The sequence below is a fragment of the Acanthochromis polyacanthus genome, chromosome 1, assembly GCF_021347895.1.
Source record: "Acanthochromis polyacanthus isolate Apoly-LR-REF ecotype Palm Island chromosome 1, KAUST_Apoly_ChrSc, whole genome shotgun sequence".
Taxonomy (NCBI): Eukaryota; Metazoa; Chordata; class Actinopteri; family Pomacentridae; genus Acanthochromis; species Acanthochromis polyacanthus.
This window is the reverse complement of record NC_067113.1, coordinates 16,830,391-16,852,615: the sequence shown is the minus strand read 5'-3', so window position 1 is coordinate 16,852,615 and position 22,225 is coordinate 16,830,391. Positions and strand designations below refer to the sequence as shown.

The following is a 22,225-nucleotide window of genomic DNA, read 5'->3' as shown; positions in this document are numbered from 1 at the left end:
CACAGACAGGGATGGGAGTTGAGAGCTGGCCCTGCTAGCTACGGAGGAGGCTGCAGCTAACAACAGGCTAACAGTGGCTGGAGGTGGTGGAGCTTATGTGGCAAGTGCACACTTTGCCTTATGGTGTTTAAAGGCATTCGCTGCTTTAATTGCAGTGCATTGTTGCCGGTTCAAAACAGACAACCATGGATATCAGGAAGAGGCTGAAGCACAAAACAAGACCGGCCATGATGACTCATGGACATCCATGCTGTTTGTAATGATGACAGAGAAAATAATATGCTGTTTCTAGATAAGGAGAACTGTGCCATGGAAGCACTGGTCAGGGTGCAAAAGATATTTTAGTCTGGAACTAAATAAAAACATATTTAAGTAATAAAAGTAATAGCAAGAAACATGCAGTGGATTTTACCATGCTGGTCCAACAAGAAAGAAAGAAAGAAGAAAGAAAGAAAGAAAGAAGAAAGAAAGAAAGAAAGAAAGAAAGAAAGAAAGAAAGAAAGAAAGAAAGAAAGAAGAAAGAAAGAAAGAAAGAAAGAAAGAAAGAATGCAGAGCTTTAATAATTAAATCAATAAAAAGCTTTAGCATGCTGAATTTCATCCAGTCTCCTGATGTTTCAACACATTTATGACACGGGGAGTCAAAAGATACTAATTATGAGAACATTTTATATAATGACGTGGCCTCAAAGACAAAAAGTGGGGAAATTTGAGGAGCGTTTTCCAACTTTTAGTGATCTAAACATTAAAAATTACTGTAAATATCCCATTCATCATCTTCATTCCTATATAATTTGCTTAAGCTGCACTGGGTCAAAGTGCTGTGTGCTAATGACAATTTAGCTAGTCGGTTATTTGGTGAAGGTTTCAGCTAAAGCATTAAAACAGCTTCTGCAGTGAGATAATGTGCTCCTATTGTTTCACATCATTCTAAACTGAAGCCCTTTGGGATTAATAAAGGAAAATAATAGATTCATCAATACCGTTGCAGCAACGTGATATCCAAGACCTCATTGTAAGTACTTCCCAGTATAAGGCACACAGCAGCATGTCAGAGACGAACACATCCCAGGCCCATTAGTCAGCTCTGTCATATCAAGGCTCTCTGATACTATAGCTGCAAGCATAAACGGCAGGCGTGCTGGAGGTCTTCAACCAAAGGCAAGAGCTTGTCTATGGGAGGAAGCTTCCTACGCTGCCTTATTAAATATTCATTCTCTGAAACACCAGATCAATCAGGCCCGCTTACTGCATGCCACTGACATTACTGGGGAAATTTCTTCATTTAGTGGCGCGATCAATAGCTCATTACAGCGGCTTTACACTGGGTTGTCTCTGAGCAGGCCTGCTGGCTTAATTCCCTCTACATCACGGGCCTATCTGCTCTGTCCATCTTCATCACACAACACAGAGAAACAGCCCTCTGCTGAACAACACCTTCACTCTAAACCGTACGCAAACTTACTTTTCTGCAAGTTGAGCTTTTCAAAGCGCAACACTGAGGGCTGTGAATGAAGCTTATGTGAAACTATATGAGAGAAATCAATACTGCAGCAAAGGGTTGGTGGTTGTGATGATGTTCATGTGCAGCACAGAGAAAGAGTATATATTTGATCAATATCATGCCTTGTGCATGACATAACTTTGCATTTTGACCTGTTTAATGCAACTCATCCAGGGGAAAAGAACACCATAAATCCATTGGATTCACCCGAGACTGCATGTCAGAAATAAACCAGAGATTATTTAGTCATACATAGATATGGAAAGTCAAGTTTTCACACCCAGCATCAGCTTATTTTGCTTCTCACCCGTAAACGTGAACAGCTGGCAAAAACATATGCCATAAACACGAGGTGAGGCAGTATTCCCTGTGACAGTTTGGATCAAAAGAAGAATTTTTCCTGGCTTTGATGGAATCACTTCCTTACAAAGCAATTTCCGAATGAATCTCTGCGCTCAAATCTGCACCATTATGCTCAAAATGCCTTTCGGTTGCTAATGAAACTGAGCTATTACTTTTTTTAATTCAACCATGAAATGACAGCAGACCTCATCATAATAACATTAAAGCTCCCCTCCTTAGTGTCAAGTAGAATGCACTGATGTACTGAACGGAACTTCCCATCCATGGGAATAATTTCATGGTAATCTCTAATAATTATACACAGGGCGAGTGACAGAGCAACAGGAGGAACAAAAAATGAAGCAAGTCAGGCTTACTTGTAGCACTAAAATCCCACATAGAGAAGTACCGACTTTGAAAGAATAAATGAGAATTTATTTGCAAGGAGTGTGATTAGCGGGTAGCAATAACTTGTCCTCCACTACAGTAATGTGGTGGAACTAAAGATGGTTCCGTGCAGTTTTGCGGTAAGAAAACTGAATGTCTGGCTGTGGGTCAAGGGCACCTTTGGTTGTCTCTGGAGCAACATGGAGCTGTTAGATAGGACACCATTATGTGAAACTACACATAGAACCTTCAACATACTGTATAGACACACAAGCTCAGGGGTGTCGTTCTCATTTTAGATACACATGCAGCCCAATTTGATCTCAAGTGGGCCAGACTAGTAAAATCATAACATAATAACCAATAAATAACCGCAACTTCAAATATTTTCCTTTGTTTTAGTACAAAATAGTACATTCTGATACAGCTCACATTTAATGAACTGTCATTTACTGGATTTTTTAAAACAAAAATAAGTGCAATTTCAACAACATCATGCTTCAAGCTATTATTTGCACACTACAACTAACAGATCACAGTTTTATCTACAAAGGCACAAAACATTCAGTCACAGCTGTCTAGAACTGAGCGATACAGTATTTTACTTTAGATCGAAACAACTAAATTTACATTCATTTTCACATCTGTGTAGTAATCCCGACCACCTGAATTGACACACTATTAAGGAAGAAGGTTAAGTCATCCCCCTGCCTTGCAAATGTAGAAAATATATCCATAAAAATGCATAAAAGTTGTTTCAGTGCATGAACAATAACGTTCCATCAAACCAAACTCTTTTACTGACTGACCTTATATTGCACAATGTTCAATGTAAATTTAAGTATTTCCACAGTAAGTATTCATTTTCACCTCTCTAATCCTTACACTTTACAAAGTCATCCCCCGGGCTAGATTGGACCCTCTGGCAGGCCGGTTTTGGCCCGCGGGCTATATGTTTGACACCCCTCCACTAGAGCACGTCAACAAACCAAGCAAACCATTCGACAGTAGAAAGGAGTTAAATTAGGGAGCCTGAAGTGAAGATCAGAAAAAGTGATCCTGTGAAATGCAAATATGACGAAAGGGAGAGAGGAGAAGAGCAATGCAGAGCAGAACAGAAGTGATTCCCAACAGGGTGAGCACAGAGAGTGAGGCAGAAACCTCTGGCATGGGCACAGTCAAAATTAACGCTTTACTGCTTCTAGAGTTTTAGTCCTTTTTGGGTTTTTTTATTTCTAAAGCAGCTCGTTTTGGCTCATTGCATTACTTTCTTCTCTGCTGCTGCATCGACAGTCATCGCCTGGATGCAAAGTGAGGCCGGTGCGTTCACATAAACAAGCCAAGCGCTGCCACAGTGCATTAGTCACAGCCCTAGTCTGGCCTTTTCAAAGTCGCTACTCCCACTCAAACTGCTAATAGATCCCCAGAATTTGATATTCGCCTAGCAGGGATCCTCGCAACAGAGAAAGCCGAGCGCGCGTGAGCTTGTGCGTGGATGGTAGCGTTCCATGCTGTACCGTATATTTAATAATCAGTGACCTTCTGTCTGGGTAATTTCAAAAAATTAAAATGGAAAAGAAAACACAGAGTGAGACAAGAAGAAAAGTTTGCTAGCTCTTCTTCTCTCTGTGCTCTCTGCTCTGCTCTAATGACACAACGCACAGCAGGCAGGCAATTCATTTAGAAAACCATCCTTACATAATGAGCAGCCTCAGCTATGTAACCATACGCTGATATTTTATTCACTATACTGCTTAATACGAAGCCGCTGCTGATGGAGGTGGTGCATCCGAGGACATCTGCCGACGTGACGAATAAAGTTCCCGTAGAATATGCAGCCTTATTAAACTCTGCGCAGCCCCTTTGCCCCCTCTGACATTAAACAGCAGTTTGTGGGGGAAGCTTTTCTTTGAGTCTCCTGGCTCACAATCAGCACCGTTCCTCTCCTCATACCATCAAATTACCCAAGCCTGAGATATCCCAGCTCCTTTCCCTCTCCTCCCACTGAGTTGGGTTATAGGCGGCAGTCCGGCAGGGGTAATTTCTGCTTCCACTCCAGGGAAATTACTTTGTGTTGTTAGAGAAAAGGCAGTTTGTGAACTGCTTTATCAAGCTCCTTGACTCCAATAACTGGAAACATTTGGATGCCGGCAACAAATCTCTCCTGTACATCTCCACACATGCTGAGACATACCAATGTAAAGGCAAGAACACGATGTTTGAACAGGCATGTGGTGCACTCAAGTGAGCACGCGTTTCTGTAGGACTTGCGCTGTAGATAAATGTGTGTCTTCGTACATATGTGGGCGCATGTAGGGACTCGTGTACGTATCTGTTCTGCGCTTCTATACTGAGCAGTTCAGCTGTGTGTTGCTTGGACTGATGAATAATTTCTGCACTGTGCTCTGCTGTGGCACGTCTGGTGCAGCCTGACTGCACCACACAGCTACAGCTCTGCATTTGCATTCGACACACACAGATACACACACACACACACACACACTTTTACACTCATGAACAACAAGCTCGCTCGCTCGCTGCACCTCCATCCCAACACCACCCAGCCTGTCAGCTGCTTCCCTGTGTGAAGGGATGCAACAAGCTGCTAAGCTCCTTTTAAAGCAACAGCAGTTCCCTATTAGTCAATGTCATCTCACTTCTTCTCCCAGAGTTACATCTGGGTTCTAGAAAAAGAAACGTTCGCTGTGAATCCGACAAATTGGACGAAAACAGTCAAGCAGGCAAAATCGACTAAATCCGCAACTCTCACAGAGGAGGTTGGATGGGAAAAAAATGTTGGTGGCATTTAAGTTCAAGGCTGGAAAATAGAAGAAATAGTGCTGAAATGTCAGCTCTATTTTGAAGTGGCAGGCATGCTGATGTGTTGACCTCTATGTGCTGTGGTTAAAAGGTTGGGGAGCTGCGGGACAAATGAGCGGGAGGTATCAGCTTGTTTTTTTTTCCCCTGAGTGAAAGGACGGGGTGTTTTAAAGATCGCTGCCCATTCTTGCAGATTGGTTTTCAGCACAAAAACCACCAACTTCCCTCACACATGCTGTTTAGGTGATGCCATAACAGTCTGCTCAGCTCTTTACCAACACGCTGACACTGTTATGTGCAGACTTTACGAACTGCTTTTTCTCAATAATGAGAAATTTCAACATAAACAAACGCTTGGGTTCCTATATTTCACATAAAAACATCCCTGCTGTGCATCTGTGAGCAGCTTAATAAAGGGAAACCACAAGCAGCAGTGCCAATGATATGTGCAACCAAACACCTCCCACTGTCTCGGGGGTCTATCTGGAAGACCTCCAGCACTCGCTCCCCTCCCGCATCTATCCAAGAGCAGTGTGTATTTTCAGACATGATATGCCTCTCAATGCATTTCACCATAGATGAGCAAACCGTGTCATCATCTATCTTTGTCAACAGTGGAAAGTGCTCCTCTCTGCTCAGGCTTAAATCCTTAAGCTGAGGAAACAGATATTTACTAAGTGGCAAATATTTCTGAGACAAGCACAGCAAATAGCCTTCTTTTTCTTGCTCATATATTGGCTTTGTGTCCAGCATTAAGGCAGCACTGGAGCAGCGTTACTGTATCTATTACAAAATATTGTCCTTAGTTCATTTGAATAGACCTTTGCTTGCTGCACAGGAACTCTGGGGCTACTGTCTGGACAGGCAGCTTACCCTGCCAGCCTCCCACATTTCAATACATTACACAGCGTGCACACTGCTTTTTCATTCAGAGAGATCCAAGTAATCCTGAAAGAACAATAAAACCTTTTGGCACTGTGAGTCATTTTAAGTTGAAATCACAGTGTTTTGCATTGTTAATCTCACAAATCCCGCAATAAAAAGGTGCAATAAAGGCACGCAGGTAAGTTTCCACTACAGTGAAAGATGCTGCTGTCAACTTCTGGAGACAGAGACTGCAGAAAAGACAATAGCTGTCAGCGAGCGATGCGCAAACAACAGGGCACTATCGCCGCCTCTGAGATCTGCAAGAAAGCAGAGGGGTTATCAAAGGCTACGTGATGGAATAACATCTGCCGGTGGAGCAAAGTGTGCAGGCAAATCGACAGAAAAAATATCCCCACACATGATTTGTTTTTAAAAAGCGAGAAGAGAGCAACACACAGACACACATCTATTTCCATGAGCCAGCGGAGCGAGCGGCGCTTCAAGTCCGAGCGGTTTTACTTACAGTTCTGAGGAACTGAATCTCATCCTCTCCTCTCCACCTTCAGCCATGGCTGCAAAGGAGCCTCGATCAGACTCCGCTGGCTCCTCTCTCCTGTCGATATTAGCATATAGCTAATCCACGGGCCATACAGCGGGAGGGTTAGACTACCGCAGCATGTGTCACTCAAGCCCCTGTGCTCACGCCCGCTCGCCGCCCGGAGGAGGAGTGTGTGTGAGCATCGGTGGGCTGGAGCCGCGGTTGGGGACGCTGTGGCGGGGAGGCAGGGAGCAGCCGAAGTCCTGCAGCCCGCAGAGGAGACACGGCAGCGGGGTCTTTATCTTCGACGTCACCGCCACAGCTCGTTAATGCCGCGGCACAAGCGCGAATATTCAAACAATTAGCGCCTTAAATGGAGTCGGTTTCGCTCCCGGACTCCCGCTAATGCGCGCGCCGGGCTGCTCTTCATGCACACATCAGCACCACGGTCAGCTCCAGGTGCAGATCCGTGCCGGAGCTGCGTCCATCTGATGGTGGTTCAACGGTAATTCAGTGTTAGGTTGAAGAACGCGGGTTTTATGTCTGGTTTCACACATTTTTTTCTGGTTGGATAACATTATTCAGGGTGCAACCTCCCCTCCCCTCCATAATTCCCTTCCTGACCACTAGATACAGTCAATTTGCATCACAGCTCCTGTCTTAGTTGATCTTAACAATCTTGAAATAGCATAGAAATCACTACCGTTCAAAAGTTTGGGTTCATTTAGAAATGTACTTTTTTTTTTTTTTAAGAATTTTTTATTTTAATGAATGAGCACATTATGACCTTATGTCTGTGAAGACTTTAAGCTTCTGATGAAAAAAGAAAGAAAAATAACGGTGCCAAGGGTAATCCTTCATGATAACATCACTATTATTGAGATAAAATGGACCAAAAATTCCACATCATATTAATTAGTGACTGCCTATTGAAGCTGATGTTCAACATTTTTCCAATTATTGGTGTTGTTCTTTTTTTTATTGGTTTTATGATAAAAGAAATTACTTTAAAATGTGCTACTTTGGCTCTGATGCAGTTGCCGCTCTCATCTGTGTTCACCTTTCTGTGGTCTTAAGTGAAGTCCCACCCATCAGTACTGACTGGCTGTACGCCACAAGTATCAACACTAAAAGAAAATTGCTCAGAAATTCCCTTTTAATATAGCATACACTACCATTTAAAAGTTTGGGGTCAATTAGAAATGTAACCCAATGTCCGTATATTTGAAAATAAAAGCAGCTTTTTCAAATGACTATAACATTAAATTCATCAGCAATACAGTTTAGACATTGTTAATTGTGGTAAATGACTATTCTAGCTGGAAACAGCTGATTTTAACAGAATATCTACATAGTGGTACAGAGGAACATTTCCAGCAACCATCACTCCCTGTGTTCTAATGCTACATTGTGTTAGCTAATGTTATTGAAAGACTATTTGATGATTAGAAAACCCTTGTGCCATTATGTAAGCACATCAATAAAAGTGTTGTCTGGGTGACCCCAGACTTTTGAACAGTAGTGTAAGCGTTTCAGATATGTTGTTGTGAAGTTTGACAACACAAATAAGCTTTATTTGAAGAATAAGAATATACGTCTGCAAAACTGCTGTTTGGCGCTGCAATCTGGATTAAAACTTCTGATATTCAAATATATGTATTTTAGCTGAAAACAGACATTGCTCCATTAGTCTATCCACCCATCCATTCTCTATACACCGCTTTATCCTCACTCGGGTCACGGGGGGTGCTGGAGCCTATCCCAGCTGACTCGGGCGAAGGCAGGGGACACCCTGGACAGGTCGCCAGTCTGTCGCAGGGCTACATACAGACAGACAATCAGACTCACACTCACACCTACGGGCAATTTAGAGTCATCAATTAACCTCAGCATATTTTTGGACTGTGGGAGGAAGCCGGAGTGCCCGGAGAAAACCCACGCATGCACAGGGAGAACATGCAAACTCCATGCAGAAAGATCCCAGGCCCAGGCCGGGATTTGAACCAGGAATCTTTTTGCTGCAAGGCGAAAGTGCTAACCTCTCCCTAAATGTTACATTTCAGCTTTGATTCAATAATAGTTTAGCAGATTCCTTAACATTGACTCAGTGTTGATTCAGTGTTGCTCTGCTATCTGGGAGTTACAATAACAGCTTGTATTTCAGCCTGTTGTTACTTCTTAGAGTCTGATTAAGGACGATAGAAGACTTTCTACTGACCGCACTGCCGTACACACATTTCTGTGCGGATAATGTATTACTACCACTTCTAAACTGCAAACATCCTCTGATATTTACATGAATCTTCACCATCTTCAACATTTATTTGAGCCTGACACACAATGTTTGCGATGATGTAGCTCTATAGTTTTACACTGTGTGCCAATTAAAACAGGGTTTATTCTTCATTTGATGAACAGAGCTCATTAAGAAGCTGCAAAGCTACCATTCTAGTCAAAACGCATTTAACTATTTAAAACGTTTTGATTGGAAGATTCACTAAATTATTCATCGAATGAGATTAAATTCAGTTTAAAAATGTATGACTGCAAAGCAAAGACTTTCATTTTCCTTGTGTGACAACAGTGAACACTGTGATCCAACTACTGGTTACTTAAAGTTAGCCCACACTGCCTGAGCATAATGACGTTCCCTCATCTCCACAACTCCAGTAAATAAAGACATGAGCTCCTCTATTTTGATGCAATGCTGCCCTCTAAAGTCCAAGCTGTGAACTGCTCGGATTTGTTCAATCGAACTGCATTTTTCCTTCCATAATTTCCTCTTTGATTCCTTCCTGTTAAATCCACTCCTCACAATTCATGTCATACATACTCACTTCTCTTTTGTGAATTATTTCATTCTTCATTACATTCATTTCTTTGTGCAATGTCAAATTAGCAGCAGTCTGTCAAGAAAAAATAGGCACAAAAGATAAAGCAATCTCTCAGTTATGAGGATAATCTTATTTAAATGATCCTAATAGTGTTTGAAAGAGCTGCAGGCCACTGTGGATCATTGCTTACAAAGCCCACTGAATTGTGTCTCACTGATATTCGCATTCTATTATTAACAAATCAACTGTTTTCCTTTAAGCACAACATACCAAGTTGAATCTAAATGTAGGACAATCGGAGGGAAAGCAAGTGACTCATTCTCGTCATCCGACTGAAGTCAATAGTGTATTTTCCAGAATGTCCAGATAAAAATTAATGGCACACTATTCAAACTTCACTGCCAGACAGGGAAGCCATTAACAAAGACAAATGGTGGGGCAATATTTTCCAAACTGGAGGCCTTCATTCACTTGTTGTGCTTATTTGTGAGTTAGGGTTAAACACTGACATGGGTCCTCTGTGGACCTTAAGCCTGGGTCATCTGTAGACTTTGACTCTCTGCTGTAGTTCTGCTGCCAGGTCCCTCAATATACGCATTATTTCCTTGTCTAAGTTTCAATTAAATTTAATTGGAATATCCTATCTGTCTACATGTTTGTATGTAGTATGGGACACCAAGGTGAGGTGGGCATTTCAGATCAAAGTCTGAAATGCCCACCAAAGTACACAATTAGTGAAGCCATTTACGGGGCTACACACATAGAACTAGAGTTACATGCTAGCACTATCCATCTATCCATGATCTATACAGCCCTTTATCCTCTGTAGGGTCACCGAGGGGGGCTGGAGTCTATCTCAGCTGATTCAGGCTGAAGGCAAGGCACATCCTCGACAGGTCACAGTCTACCACAGGGTCACATGGAGACAGACACCCAAGCACACTCACATTCACACCTACAGACAATTTAGACTCACCAAATAATCTCAGCACCCCGTGAAAACCAACGCTGCATGGGGAAAGCATGCAAACTCCACACATGCAGCCCTATGCAAGTTAACAGAATTATCAACACTTAAATAAGAATAACTTAGAGCAACTGCTCTCCATCATTTTCTTATATCATTTGAGGTTTGAGTAAAAGACTTATTCAATATAAGTTGTCAGGAGAAAGATGAGGACCAGGAGGACATAGCTGGTGGGCAGAAGAGAGAGGAGGTTGAAGAGGAAGGAGTAGACCCATTTAAAGAAGAGAACACAGAACAGGATGAAGTAAAGCACCAGGAAGGGCCAAGAAAGAAGGGAGATTGCAGAAATGGTATGAACAATAATGAGGAACAGAATTACGAGGAGGAGGAAGAGGAGTAGAGGAGGACACAGATGGTCGAGATAATGGAACCAATCGGAGTTACCAGTTGCAGTGCCTTTTTCAGCTGCCTGTGTTGTCAGTCAGGTCGTTCTTTTGCTTGATTCCCAAAGGAATAAAACCAGCCATCCATTCAGAATTCCAGTTAGGAAAATCGCGATATCATTCTTGGAAGATGGGGATGCTATTCCAAACACTGTGGGGTTAGGACGGATCAGCTTACACTGTGGGGGGAAAAAAACACGACTTGTAGGGCACAAAGGGGATATATTGTATATATTTTTGTAAATGGCAGTTATACCAGCATAAGCGTGATGAAAGAAAGCGACCAACAGAAACTATTTGGCCTACAGCATTCATTTGTCATGCAGATTAATGAAATTAGCCAGATATAATTTTTGGTGCCAACATCAGAGTGAGTTATGGTCTCAGCATGGCCATGTGTAAAAAAAACTGTCAGGCTCTGTCATTGTAAAGTACATGTGAATTTTAGTAGTTTTCTTAAGCAATACAGTCAACAGCATCATCAATGAATAATCAACTAATCACTAAGTTGAATGAAGTCAATGGGCATTATCCAAATATGCTGATAGTTTTGTTTTTTTTGTTTTTTTTTAAAACTATAAATACATAATGTTTTCAAGGAATATGGCTTGGCTACATTAGTCACTTGGCAATACTAATGATATCCTAGTAGATTTCACTGTGCTTTGGGAACATGAGCTTTGGCTGGAAGACATTAAACACCATGGCACTGTCATGGTGGCCTGTTGCTTCCTAAACCCCCATAATGCTCTCTGCTGACCAACGCAGAACTTCAGTCCAGGTCACCAAAGTACTAAACAGTATGACACGCAAACAGGTACTATAGCTGATGCATTTTCTGACATGCATGCCCTTCTATGCTGCCCTATCAAAGAATATATTTGTAATTGGTTAAATATTTAACAGCAAACAAACAATAACTGAAAATCAACAACATATTTTGTAATTATACATCAGCATCAAAAAGAATCCTTTTTCTGTTCTCTGTTAAGAAAATTTAAGTTTTCTTCTCTTTTTATTCATGATTTGGAGCTTTATGTCAATTAAATACAAGCATGACTCTTAGGTGACATAAATACAATCTAAATATATTAGAATTTTCATATAATTCCCAGTTTTGTAAACAGTCAGAAACTCCAATGGCAATACAATAGTAGTTACACACCTTGGCCACTAGATGTCTCTGTTTTTTAAGAAATGGCGTCACTTCGATCCTTCAAAGACCAACTACGGTGCTTTTACAAACACTTATCTTTCTGTACAGATGTTGAGGTTCGCATATATAAAGCTGCAGAACTTGTTAACATAACAGAACCGCTTTTAAGCTTCCTTCTTGCCTGTTTCCGCCTTCCTGGTTCGACGCACAGCCTGAACCCCTCACATGTCCTACCTGCAAGCCGCAGCTGCGATGGCTCAAAATGTGGGCCGAGAATAAATAACGACGCACCAATCAGAGAGCAGAGAGCCGGCGGTGTGTTTTCCTATTGGATAAAAGCCCCGTCAGTCACCGCGGACGAGCCCAGAGGAGCAGCGGTGAGCAGTGGCTGCTGGCTGCAGTACAGAGATGTGAGGAAATATTTGCCATGCCACTAAATCGGGTAAGTAACTGTTTGTCTTCTACCAACTGCTGTTATGTTTTTACCTGCTGCAGGTGCGACTGACTGTAACTGTGTCAGCCTCTAATTAAGAACACAACACATCAAACTGCAGCTTAAATGAGGAAGATTCGCAGTTTTTATATGTGACATTTTAAATTAGAACAAATTTAGATGAATATTTGTTGATTTCACATGCAGTAGGCAGCATTAGTTTGAAAAGCCTTGGAGGGCATGGTGTAATTATGCTGCCATCTTAACACTGCCAAATACACTCGTGGCTGTTTGCAAGGTGACAGTATCCCACGGGATTATGTTATGATATAAACAGCTGAGATATGTTGGGGTTAACATGTGCGCAGCGAGTGAATTGCGTGTGTGTGTTTTGCTTGTAAGCATGTTTGATGGCAGCCTTGCGTGGAGAGAATCTGCATGTGGCGTCACCTTGTGTGACACTGGCAGCCTTTTCTGCAGCAGCTTGTGAAATGTTGATGAAATGCGTTTTAGAAATGTTTCCATCTACAACGATGCGACAGGAGGATGAAGACGTCAGGATAGGTATATTGTATGCAGAATCTAGATTAAGCCATGCATTGCTTAGTTTTGCTATAGTTGGCAAGAAACAAATCTGACAATGAGATATGAAGGCCTAGTGTCGTAACGATAGGAATACTGTTCATGCATCCTAGCAGTGTGAGAATGCAAAGATTATGTGTTATTAAGCTTGAAAATACTAAAAAGTTGCAACGTGAAGCAAGAAATGTCCCTTTTAAGACTGACATGTTAATTGTATGTTCCTGTGCACCAAAGTCTGATTTATCACTGTGTTGCTCTCTCTTTGACAGCATTTGGACAGCCAGGTGATGAATAGCCGGAAATTCCTCCTCTCAGTCCGATTTGTCTGCAGGCTGACCACTCACTCACAGTGCTCACTGATTAACATGCACCCATTATGGAGGGTACACACACTGTCTTCTCTACGCACCTATCCGAAGCTAAGCAACATCTGCCTCTACTTCCCCAAGAGGCGGTCCAAGGCTTCAAGTACAAGAGCCGCGCCCCTCATTCAGAAAGGGCCGTAATGACCATGACCGGGGTAAGGAGGATCTCGCAGTGTCTGAACAAAGAGGCCAGTCTTCCAGCTCTTCAGGCAACTCTGCAGCTCCCAGCAGGCAACAAAGGAAGCAGTTGCAGACCTCTGCTGGCTGGCTGAGCATCACCAGTTGCTGGCGGATCTGTTATCGCTGTGCAGGGATTGCGCCAACAAAGTCAGGATGGGTAACCAGGATGGGAAACTCCAGGACTGCACGGAGGGTCAGGAAGTTCAACTGGAATTCAGGTTCTCAGCGGCACCGTGTCTCCAGAGCAGAAGAAAGGCGCGTCCAAAAGCAAAAAGCAGAAGAAGCTGGGGAGCAAGAAGCTTGACAGTGTGAGGATTTTCTGTACAATAAAATGATAAAGAAAGTTAGACGTGGAAGTTTGTTGCGGAGACTTTCACTGAGAAGAATGCATCCACATCTGCGGCTTCAGAAGTGGAGAAGATCCCTCCAACTACAGTTTCTGTCCAGATGTCCGACAGCCCAGTGACCGGCTCTTATGTCAGCTGCCAGTAATCCCATCCTGCCCATGGAGGAACCTTTCCAGATTGCTCGTGAAGGTTGGGACTTCATGGAGGACAACCGCACGTTTGACCCTGACGTGGATTTCTGCAACGACTTCTCAGAGTGACGGTGAGCTGGGTTATGAATCATCTTTGCAGCTTGATGGAGGGTCTGACCAGGCGAGAAAGTGGAGCAACCTTCGACCACTTAAAAGATTTGATTCTCCAGTTGAGATAGTTGAGAATGCATCAAATCAAGTCAAGTCCACTTCACAGCTTTACAGTGAAACCAACCAGAGGAACTCGGGGGTCAAGGTGGTGGCCAAAGTGCAGGACGTGGAAGGGAGAGTGCAGCAGGTGAACCATACAAGTCCAGACAAACCTGGACCAGCTGTGCCACATTCGGGACTAGCAGATGCCAACAGGAGTATGGAGAGTGGAGAGGCCAAACAGAGACCCCGTGCTGGGGGTTAGTAGGGATAAGACGTGTAACAAACTCGCTGATGGGCTACGACTGCCCTATCCCATACCAACGAGCCCTCACCTCCAGCCAGATTCCACGCAAAGAGCCCCTCTTCTCCATCTCTCGCTGGGGTCTTCAACACCTCCTTCCCTGCCTCCAATAGCCTCCAGAGCATGTCCCCAGTCCTGTCCCCTCTGTCCTCCAAACAGCAAAGCCCACAGCTCAACCACCGCATAGTCTTACTCTCAGATAAAGACGTAGACCCCGATCAAGACAGCTCCAGTAACACAGACGAACCCAAAATCTTCTCGGAGGTCATCGACAAGAACGGCAACAAGCGGACCGTCACTCGTCTGGATCTGAACCTCAGCAGGCGGCCGAGCACCTCCAAGTGGAACTCGTCCAGCAACTCCACAACAACAGGTGAGCTTTCAGAAATCACACTTTGAGCACACTGATTCATGTTCAGACTCCCTGCCTTGATATAAATGATAACACCAGTGCTTTCATAGTCAAAGTGGTAGGAAGCGTTTGTCAGAGTATTCCCCCTTATTTGCATTGCTGATGCAAATTTCAAAGAGCAGAACAAGAAAAAGATATCTTGAAAGAGATGCGAGAGTGTGTGTGTCAGACCCAGTGCCGGAAGTTTTTGTTGAAACACTCCAGCAATTACAGTGGAGCTTTGTAACTGACAAACATATTCCACACAGGAAATTTTGCTTGTCACTTCAGCTGTTATCTAATAATCCAGTTAGTTCAATAGATGGGCATTGTTTTCTAAGATCTCTCTCTTAGGCCTTTGACTGTTGAGTTCCGGTTTTGGAATTTGAGCACAAATTAAAAACTCCCCAACAGAGCTGGACAAGGGGCAAGCAGGGCCTGAGAACAGTTTCGCTGATGATCCATTTTAACTCTCTCAGTGCCGCAGGGAAGGCAGAGATTAGTGTGAGTCCCAGATCAAAGGCTTAAAGCTGACACAGACCTGACCAGAGTTCTCGTGAGCACAGTGGTAACTGAAGCATTGCCAATTCTGACTTTTAGGGATCTCCTCCCTAAACCCACATTCTACCCAGTTCACAGGAAGCTGACAAAGGATCAGGGACCCAGCAAGCTCAAGGGCCATAGAAAAAAGGATTAGAATTTCCTTATTTGCAGAACTCTTTTCCTCTTTTAAGAATGTGATCTGGTGTATGCGGATCTGACTGACAGGTTAAATGGATTTATACACTCACAGTGTGTTTTATAGAATCTTTGCAAAGCCACAATAATGTTAAAATCCTATTGTCAGTGGGACTTTTCATTAATGATCACCAACCAAGCTGTGTTTTGTTTTCCTAGACACTATGCAGTGCATTTGGTCATGTCATTCTGGATCTTTTGCAATTACGTTATTAGAAGTAATTTCTCTGTTAGTTTAAAGTTTAGACACCTGTTCTGGAATCGGTCCAAGCTACACAATCCAAGCTTCTAATGCTCTGACTGAGACCTTATTATTATTGCATTAGCTATCTCTGTAACGTGGGTAATCATCCCATTCACAATCAGTGCTTTAGTCTGCAGCAGCAGACAGATGGCCTTCAATTGATTATGTAATTTACTAATAATTTGCAGCTGTTTTCATATCGAGAGTTATTATTAGTATTAGAGTGTCATGTCGTTGACCAACATGTACTACCCCATTGAACATAGCTAACAGTGCTCAAAGAATAGAGCTCATCTGGTGGCTAGGGAGGTAGACAGCCCTTTTTTTTCTGGTTGAAATGATTTGGATCAATTCCCACTGAAAAGACACTGTCCTGTGTGCCCTCACCTAGGCATGAATTGCACAGATGGCACATTACACACACACACACACATAATCCACAAAATATGACATTAAGCTGTCCTTCTTTTTGTATTAAGTAATAATCAGTGTTTTATTCCTGGAGCATGATGTTTAAATTTCTTCATTGATATTATAACCCCTAAGTGTCTGTGTGAAACCCTGAAAGAACAAGATCATTTTCATTGTTGCGTCATTCTGTCCACATGCTACAAGCGGCACAATCCCCATAGCAGAATGAAGGCTTAAACCTTTTAATCTAAACAAATTCCCTCTGTCGATTTTGCTGCATCTTCGTGGTTTACTGAATCACCCTTGTGTTGCTTGATAATTGAACACACTTTCAGATGTTAATGCAGATAAATGAACATCACAGGGTCCAGCCAAAAGGGCTAAGTGGGTCAGTGTGAAGCCCGGCAAGCTCATGCTTTGAAGTAATTATGATCTGGGCTCTTTATTCCGGGTGGTTTTATTGAAGCTCAGTGCTTATTAATGAGTGTGACCGTGCAGACTGTAATGCTAATTTTCAAGTAATAAATTCTCTGTTTACTTCATGTGCTAATGCTGTTGTACGGCATTCTACATATAAGAAAACCCTCATGCATTTACTAAAGCTCTGTGTGTAGTTGTCTGTCTGTTTATTCAATATATATGCAATGTTTGCTAGCCTCTCTTATATTGCATTTGTCTTTCTCGCTTCTTTAAACTTATCAGCTGTTTACAAGGGCAGTCATTCCGAACACTATCTTACAGCTGCACAAGAACCTGTAAAGTTCACAATGCTCCACTAATGTTGACCAGCTGCCTGCTAACTTTGTTTGTCTGCTGCTCGATGCTGAGCTTGTGATGTTCTGTCTTCAGGATTTTAGAGCTCTTCACCACATCTGGCCTAAAACGAGTATGAGAGTTGTGAGACTAACCCAAAGTAAAGTAGGAGTTGTAGTAATGGTAGCAGCAGTAGAAGTTGAGTAGCTAAATCACACCTTAAAGGTCTCATAATTTCCCCCTTGTCAGCAAATTAAGCAAATTCTCATGTCCCCAGATGTGTCTTTCAGTTTTTCAGTTCAAAATACAGCAAAGATAGTTCATTTCATCGTGGCTGTATAACCCTGGTTCTAGCTTTGCTTCTTCAGGAAGAAGACTCTCTCTGTGTCTATAATTGGCAGCGCATAGCAAAACAGTTTATTGTCATTCAGCTACTACAAATTTCAATGAATGTGTGAGACGATGGCGAGATTAATCGGTTGGCGAGCTTGTTGCTGTTGTTGAGTCTAAAATCAGAGTTTTCCATGTCACGAAGGTTGCTCTCCTTTTAACTTTCCTGGATCAACATGGTGACTGGTGCTGCTTACTTAACCTGCTGCGGAGGAGGTTCTGTTCAGAGTTCTGGATTTCATTGAGCTTTAAGAAACATCTATACTCTATGAGCAGTAGAGACTCTCAGCTGATGGCATACAATTTGTCTGCAAACCTTGTTGAGCTGTAGGCTAGAAAAACCACCAAGCTGTTCAGTTGTAGTAATGCAAGGTTGCATAAGTTACATTGCCATGGGGAAAAAGCTACATGCCATTCACATTGAATAGCAACAATGCAGAATTCCTGTTTATATGCTTGTCCCTGATTTGCCCAGCCAAGTCCGTTTTGCCGACTGCTGAGAACTGCAGCTAATAGAACAGAGAATTTAAAATCAGATTTTCTAATTAGTAATTAGAGTCAAAATGTCTGGAGTGACATTCGGTAGAACACAAAGTCTCTGTGGCCTGCAATTTCAGTCACAGTTTCATAGTCACAACTAAAACCAAGTCCATATCTAAAATTAAAAATGGCTTTATTAGCACTAAAAGTATATTTGGCCCAGGAGAGATGCCAACTAATGTAAACAACACGGTCAACCTTAGGTTGCACTGAAGCCCAATGGAAGACATTAAAACGTAACGACCCACCCAGTCCTTGTTTCTTGTTTTCAAATAGATCTTAAAGTTTCTACAATCTCTGAATGTCCCTCTGAGCCAGGAACTGGGGCCATACGATCAAAGCTAATGGTAAGTTTGCCACATTAGCTGAGATGCTGGGAGTACTTGAAGACTCTTATGTTCACTCTGGCAGCCAACAGCAGAACATTAGTACGACTTTTTCTAGGCTGGGACATTTTAGAGTTAGCAGTAGCATCTCTAGACAGTAAATAAACATGGCGGACCATGAGGCAGCTGCTTATTTTGAATAGCTAACGCTGGAAGCAGCAGGAAGTAAGGGACAGGATTATACAAAGTGTGAGCGAGATGACTGTTCATCAGCAGCTCAAGAAAATTCTTACTGGTTGTAAAACTGGGAGGCTGTCTAATTGTGGAGGGGTTACGCAACAGCAGAAGTAAATATCTTCATATTATCACAGATTTTAGTTTAAACCTCCAAAATGAATTTACACAATGTGGGACCTTTTAAACCTTTACAGAGCTGAGTGGAATTGTATAGTTTTGTCCTACAAGTGACCTCCTTCACATTTGATCCTAATCGTCCATGAGGACGTGTGACAGGATGATAGTATTTATTATAGCTGCTTTTAAAGAATCACAGTTTTCAGGCCAATCGGGCATAGCGTTCATCGCACTCTCTCTCTTCACCCCTCCCTTTCTCAATTCCCTGCTTATTGTCTGACATATGGCAGCCAATACTATAATCAGATTACCCAATATGTTCTAGCAAGGTCATATGAAACTGATCAGTGCAGAGAAAGAGTGCCTCACCCGCTCCCCCTGCAAGCTGTCATTCAACACAAAGTGCAGTGCCATGCAGCATTGTGCACCAGTGAAGACAAGGACCAACTCTATTCAGATAATGAAGTCTATTCTGCCATAACAGCCAGAGAGCTTCTCTGTCTCACACTATTACTCTGAGTTTGCAGGCTGCATACAAGGAAACAGGGCACAAAGGTCCTTCTCTAGAACCTGTTTTCTTTAATAAATGACTTTGTAACTCTAGCATCTTGGCAAATGTCAGCTATGTTCCATTTCAGGCTTTCAGCCATAACTGGCTTTAAATGTGCCACTACTTGAAAGCTTTGCTCTTCAGTGAAATTGACCAATTCCCTGTTCCCCCAGTTGGTGGCTAATTAAAGCACTCCACCCTTTTCCCAAGCTCTGTATATCCCATTAGCCCTCAAAACTCCGACCATATGCATACATAATGACATCTCTGTGAGCATCATGTCATGCTACGTCTCTGTTTCGCTTCTCAGATGGGGCTCCACAGCAGTCTTCCCTAAGTTTCCACTTGAAACTCCATTACATAGACCTTAGCACTGACAGCCAACCCAACAGCCATGCACAGCCAGCAAGCCTGTGTAGAAAGAAATGGCAATGACAGGCGGAATAAGAAGCTGGGTGATTTATAAGTCCTGCATTTTTCAGGATTTATACAAACGTCTATGACTCTCCTTCTGGCTACAAGTGATGGAGTGGGGTGGAGGTTGCCAGAAGTACTCAGCATGCCACCATGGCCCAGTTCTTTTGCTTTGAATGATGAGGTTATAGTTTTACCGGATGAAATGGGGCACACTGAGTAAGGCTTTGAGTATTTTTAATAGGAGTGTGAATGTGTGCTGTGGGAGGAGACAGAGCAGTGTAGATTTGTGAAAGCTCTGTATTTATACAGATGTATAATTAATGAATCATATTTCTGCCTTGCCTCGCCCACAGAAATCACTAATTGCTCCTTGCAAACTAAAAACACAGACCGTGCTTTAGTAGCCTGTAAAGATTTTAAAAATTTTGCTTTTAGCCGCTTTCATGTCTGTTTCCGAGTGCTGGATATTGCCCTCCGCAAAGCTTTTCTGACCGCTGCTGGAGTGAGTGGCAGATTTAATCCGTCATCGCTGGCACACATCTGTCAGGTTCAGACGTTAGGTGGCCTCTGAGACTCACCAAACACAGACAGGTTTATTGTTAAAACTGAAATACTTGCGTTACCACAGAACTCCCATCCTGTCTGCCTAGCAGCTGCTCACTCACGCTGTGGTTTCTTTGTCAGATAACTGCACTGTCAGTCAACACCTGCAGGTTTGCTCTTGGAAACACCTGTATTTATTGTGGATGTCTGAAAGACAGGAGTGTACTTAAGGGCAGTGTGCTGTGTGTATGTGTGTGGACTGATGTTGCTTTGTCTTGGGATGATCTGGTTGGCAGTGCATTACTTTAACTATGCCAGTCAGTAGGCAAAAAACAATCACAGCAGCACTATGTTCTCTCAGTTATGGACACTCAGTTTGGGCTTTTGGAGCAGAAGGAAGATTAAACAGCAATAAGCGGTCAGTTCTCCCAGGGCAAATAACTTAAGCTCACTGTGTGTTGTTGTGTGTGTTCGCATTCATCTTAGAATGCAATAAATCTACTGACAATAATAATGAAATGAACTGTCCTCATTACCTAATGCATCTAAGAGTTCTTCTCCATTTACAGATATTAATAGCAGCACTGTACGTTCCTTTACTATGCCTATTTCTAGCAGTGGCATAGAGCCTTACTGCAGTGTGTTTAGACCACAAGCCATATTCATTCATCCCCCTGTCCAGATGGTGGCAGTGTGGATCTCTTTAATAATTTAATTAAACAAAACTGATTGGTAACCAACCAGGGGAAGCATGTGTTCACATCTACAATCAAACATTCAGGATTTTTCATCTGTAAATAGGAACTTTTGAAGGCATGAAGAAATACTTTGAACCTATATGAAAAGGTGTTCATAGCAGGTGGATGGTGCTTTGTGCATAATCCTTTTACTAGAAGCAGGAATTGTGGAGAGAGCTGTTTCTGATCAGTGGGTTCCTTTCTTTGGCCTGGACTGGGCTTAAGTCTGCATTTGGAAGCAGCCCAGCCTACAGTCAGCAGTTCCCACTGCGGGACCATGCAGCACAGCATTATCATAATGAAAAGTTATTAATCTAATCCTACTTTTTCCACATGTCACAGTCCCAGATAAGCGGAGGGACTGCCGGCATCGCTGCTGTCTCATAATGACTGAATGTGGTCGAATACTGAGGCTGAATTTTCAATGCTTCCATTTTTCTGTGAGGACCCCCATTTAGTTTTGTGTGGAGGGGGGCTCTCATAACTGAATTTAAAGTATTTGGCTGAGAATCAGGGGGGATTTATTCAAGGGACATCTTCCAAGTCCTCAAAAGTGACTGTTGTGCAGAGGTCCAGCAATACTGTGTATCCTTCAAGGATACTCATTACATACTGATGTGATGGGATATTTTAGCATCTTATCGAACAGGAACTGATGTTTATATCCAAACAGGTCAAGGTGTTGTCTTACTGCTTGGGGAAATTGAGGTCACTAAGATATGCACCGTCCCCCTCAGTGTGTTCTTTTCTCCTTCCTTTTATTCTCATTCTCTCACTGTCCCTGCCTCATATTTGTATGAACTTCCCCACCCTTTTTGCTTGCCATGACAGATTCTCTTGAGATATAAAATCTGTGCATCTAAGCATGATATATCACGGTTGTTGTCTATTTGTGGAAAATGTGAAATCACATTTGTTGTGGTTCCTGTTGTTAATACCGTGTGTTTATTCGGAGAATTAAATTCTGCAGGTTGATGCTGTGTCTGCAGTGTGTCTCAGAGCAGTAAATATTAAAGGCCAGTTGCTTTGAAATGCACAGAATGAATTCAAGCTCACTGCGCAAAAATAGCACAGAGGGGCTGAGTTCCTGTTGAAATTTTAAAGTGTAGCTTTAGCTTTGTTTCCAAGCAGTCTCATGGCAACAGTTCATTCATCATGCTGCGTGGTCTGGAGGGCGCAGCCTCTCCCAGTGTGTATTTCCACTTCATCAGGGCCTCTGGGTGACTAAACACACTGACTAATCAAACACAGTGCAGTGGTAGCACTGAGCAAAGCTGTGTCATAAATACAACATCAACAGAGAGTAGTGCTTGTTTTTAAATCCGGTGTCCTGCATTCATTTTGGCTGATCAATGTGGCTTTCTGGTGGTGTTTGTGATGGGACCAGGACCGGCTAAGTACAGATAAAAATAGCTGTGAGC

General features: G+C 42.6%; 1 protein-coding gene across 5 annotated transcripts in view; it reads right to left on the bottom strand.

Annotated features, from left to right (window-relative positions):
- LOC110965537 (actin, alpha cardiac muscle) overlaps positions 1-22,225 on the bottom strand; it is a 215,229-nt gene that overhangs the window by 121,986 nt on the left and 71,018 nt on the right. For 4 of the 5 annotated variants that reach the window (XM_051955615.1, XM_051955625.1, XM_051955633.1 and 1 more), the window contains exon 1: positions 6,444-6,992. The exons of the other annotated variant lie outside the window; for it this stretch is intronic. The gene's annotated coding sequence lies outside the window, so the exon portion shown is untranslated. Of the gene's footprint in view, positions 1-6,443; positions 6,993-22,225 lie in introns of those variants that run through there. 5 annotated transcript variants of the gene reach the window in all.